The sequence below is a fragment of the Megalops cyprinoides genome, chromosome 11 (assembly GCF_013368585.1).
Source record: "Megalops cyprinoides isolate fMegCyp1 chromosome 11, fMegCyp1.pri, whole genome shotgun sequence".
NCBI lineage: Eukaryota > Metazoa > Chordata > Actinopteri > Elopiformes > Megalopidae > Megalops > Megalops cyprinoides.
Window position 1 is genome coordinate 20969299 of NC_050593.1, and position 4340 is coordinate 20973638.

The following is a 4340-nucleotide window of genomic DNA, read 5'->3' on the forward strand; positions in this document are numbered from 1 at the left end:
TATAATTTAACATGCAACACAAATGTGACTCAGGTCATCTTTAATGCTGCACAAAATGAAAAACACAAACAAGAGCACGTCTGACAGAACCCAGCCTGTCAAAAAGTTTCTGATCCATAATCTTCAGACAAGGTTATGTGTCTTCTTCTAATCCCCTTTCAAGATGAAATATTGTGTTGCATTATGCAAGGACATTGGAAATGTATTCGCTCACAGTGGGTTTTACTGCATTATGTGTATGTGGCTATGTGTGTTGTTTTATTCATCATTTCCCCACAGAAATGAGAAACCTATTTTTTCTGGAATGTTTCTCAGATTGTTCTAATCGCCTTACAGATGCGGATGCTTTCTGTGGAGCTCGCCTTGGTCATTTTTAACCTTGAAACCGAGGGCAGCTGTAACAAATAGAACTCACATTCATTCACAGAGCCCAGGTCTTTCGCCTTTTATTTCAAAGACACTCAGTGGGAAATTTAAAGCAAAGCTGATATGGCTCCAGTGTATAATAAACGTTTGAAATTAAAATAATCCTAGAACTGCGATATGGGGTAATGGCACATGTTATAGATCTCCTACATTCTCATGTCACCCTGGCTGTGGCTGCTTACAGGCCATGTTTCCTCATCATGTTTCTTCCTTCATGTTCTTTATATGCACACAAAATGTAGCTGAGACAAAAAATTCTGGTTATCTTTCAGTCTCTAATTACAAACTATTGGATTCATGCAAGAGGCATACACACAGAAATATGGTCTATGGCAGAGGGTGCAAAGATTTCTCTTATTAGCCGAGGTTTTACTGTGAGAGAGAACTAAAATGATTTCAAATCATGAAGCTGCCAGAAGGGGCTGTAAAATTATGTAACCACTTGAGAACACAGCACAAAAACATTTTGAGTTTTGCAGTGTCATATTAGTCACCTTATGAAATTTAATCATGAAGCTGCCCTGCCCACACTCATTGCCATGATGAGAAATGTATGCAGCAGAGAATGTCACAGTGCCAAAGTGGTAATTTTACACGGCAATTGTTTCCAATGATGCTTCTCTGCCAATTATTGCACCAAAGAGTGTGTTGTGTTGAGAAATACACACTCTTTGTCATATTTACATTAAAATATAATCTGCATCAATCGTGTGGCTCCCAGGGTATCACCAACATTTTCCGCTGAAACCCTTGTGTCAAGAAGCTCACCACAGTTATGCAGCTGCCTCCTCCACAGTAACCCCCAAGTTGAAAAGGTGCTCATGAGTTTGTTGCCTGCCATCTGGATAAATGAAGTCACACTCATGCTAAAGATGTCCTGAAGGTATATAACTCATTGCATGTAACATAACACCATTGTGTTAAATTATTCCCAACAATGAAGTGTCAAGGCACCCCCTTCCCCCACCACACACACACACACACACACACACACACACACACACACACACGCACACACACACACGCACACACACACACCAACCACCCCCCGGAGATTTAGTGGGCTAACCACAGCCCATGAAAAGGCCAAGCTGCTGTTCTGTTCATACTGAAAGTAATATTTCCTGTCCATAATATTTCCCATCCTGAAAGCAGCCACCTGTAAAGGCAGCGATGATGAAGGTCAAGAACCCATATTGTGGTTCTTAATCACGAGAAGCCTGCCACCACTCCTCCACCATGGCCCTCAATAAGGCCTGGCTTCCCAAACATGAGAATGAGGGACTCGTGAACCCAGTCTAGCCCCATAATGAGAAACATTGCACAGTGACCTTTCAGTTAAGCGCATTTAGTACACAATTAGGAATAATGTGTTCCTTGGCGTATAATTATAAGAGAATTATAGAGAATTATTATGTTATTAAGTCTTTTTTTTTACATTGAAACAGGCCTGAACCTCCTCTATGCTTTAGAGCTCCCTTTAACCTTTAATCACTTCATGATGGGGTCAGTGACTGTGCCCCAGTTTACAGCAAACTAATGTTCATGACAAAATTCATTCAGACAGATTGTCCTTCGCCTACATATTTTACTGGTCATCTGCAATAATGAGATCATTATAGTGTATAATAGTGTATAGTGTATAGTGTATTATAGTGTGTAGTTTCTATTCATCTTCATATATTTGTGTTTGTAAACAAAAAAGTCAATCTCCTAACCTGAGTTTTTCTTGAAACAGGCTGTGTGTAATGTAGATATATACTTCTAATTATCCACAGTAATCTGCAGAGGCAAATAACACGCAATTATGTCTTCATTCTATAACAAGAACAAGTGCAGTTATTCCTCCTGGGATCATATCTGCAAGAATTCTACGCTTCCTCAAGTATCAGCCACAGCTTAGTGAGTAATGGGGAAACAAAATTAGAAAATGAACAAATTGTTTAATACAAAGAAAGATTTCATAACAAAATAGCAAAATTCTAACAATTTATCTGCAAAATAAACTCACCCTCAGCTCATTGATCTGCCAGTGATAGTAGGTTTGCTGCCAGCAGTACTCTTCTCTCTTTACTCCACTGTTTCATGTCCAGCATCAATGTTCATATATATTATATATATATGATATGCTGTCAAAAAGGCTGAAAAGCAATACAAAGAGAATTACAATAAAATAAGAATTGTTTTTTTGAATGTAACATTTGGATTGATAAACAGTTCTAATTTCTCTCATTTTTTATCTTGCTAACATGTGTTGTACAAGCCTTTCTGTCCATCCGATAATAATTTGCCAGCGGTGACATCGCCCTTGACTTAATCACTGAGAAGGTTTCCAGCTGAAATTTTCCATTGGCTCTCATATCTTGCCATGTCTTATCTACAAATAAAAGGCACTGCAACTGAGGCAAACTGTAGCATGGAGCCCAACATGTTTTGTTACATAAAAACTTTTTTCCTCTTGGAAAGGGAAATGTTTCCATAAGTAACATACATGACATAATATGTTAACATAAGATAAACATGTTAGGTTACAGTTATGGTCAAACAGCAAGCAAGAGGACTGAATTCTGCCCCAGATATGGATTCCCACTGAAAAGGCACACGGAAGACATCTATATTAAACTACAGAATAATCCAATTTTGCTCTTTGAAATAAAATTTGATTGTTGATTGGTGAAACACCATCTAATATGAATGAAGTAATTAGCTCAAATGCATTAGCACTTGATGAGGTCTTTCTTTACCCATTGCAGGAAACATTGAAATGTGTTCTAAATGTTCTAAATGAATTTAGAATTTAGAATTAAATTGAAGGCACATTTCGCAACCCCCAAAATTCATACATGCATACATTTCTGCTGTTAAATTGTTAAAATATTTCAGAATGCATGTGCATATTATCTTATATTTTAAATAATAAATAATAAAAACAAATAAAAAGAAATGTTATGTTATTTTCAGTTTACAAGATAAATTGTCTTTGTCTGTGTGTATATATATACAGGAAATTATATTAAAAATTGTTTTAAAATGCCAGATATCAGAGTCTATGAGTACACCTACACTGAACAAAAAAGGGAAAGTACTTAGTGAGGCTAATTACAGAGGTTGTAGGAACATGTTTAATCTTAATCAACAAAGGCTTTCACCATGTCCCCCATTAACATCTAATGCTCCGTAATTAGAAAGAGGGATAAGCACCATTTTTACAGTCTCTGGGCATTAATACCCAGAAGAGAAGAAGGGAGAAATATGTCGAGGCTTCTTATACCCATGGTGCTGAGAGACCAGCTTTCATTTCCTGACTGTGAAGAAGTGGCCACATCACTTCATTTATTTCTTCGATAATATTCAATAGTGTAGTCATGGAGCTGAGTCATGTTCGCAGTCTACCCGTGCGACCGAAAGGACAGACACTGGGCAAGCTGGGCGCACTCCCAGGGAAAGGATTGTGTGACTTATGCCAATGTGCATCATTTGTGACAGTGGCAGCATATCTGGTATGAGATGGACGCCACATGCTGCCCTTGCTGTCCTGGGACACTGAGTGACAGAGAGGTCTGTGTCTGACATGCCTGCAGGCTCGCTCTGCGGTTCTCATATCCACGAACGCCTCCAATCCTTGGCCCACTGCCCTTTTGTCACACAGGAATTTATTAACAAACTGTTTGGAAATAGTACATCTTCAAGACATGCTCTCGCGTTCCAAACATGATATACCGTACCTCTGACATTTCAAGTTTTTCTCCAGATTGTAATAAAATTTACCTTTGATCAGGCATGTGGTATTCTCTGGTTATGAATTTTTGACCATCTCTGGATATGTTTTATACCTGGCAACCTCATCCCTGATAGCCTGGATATATATAAACTGCCCTATATTTTCATATTTTACTGTCAAAAAGGTTGGCATC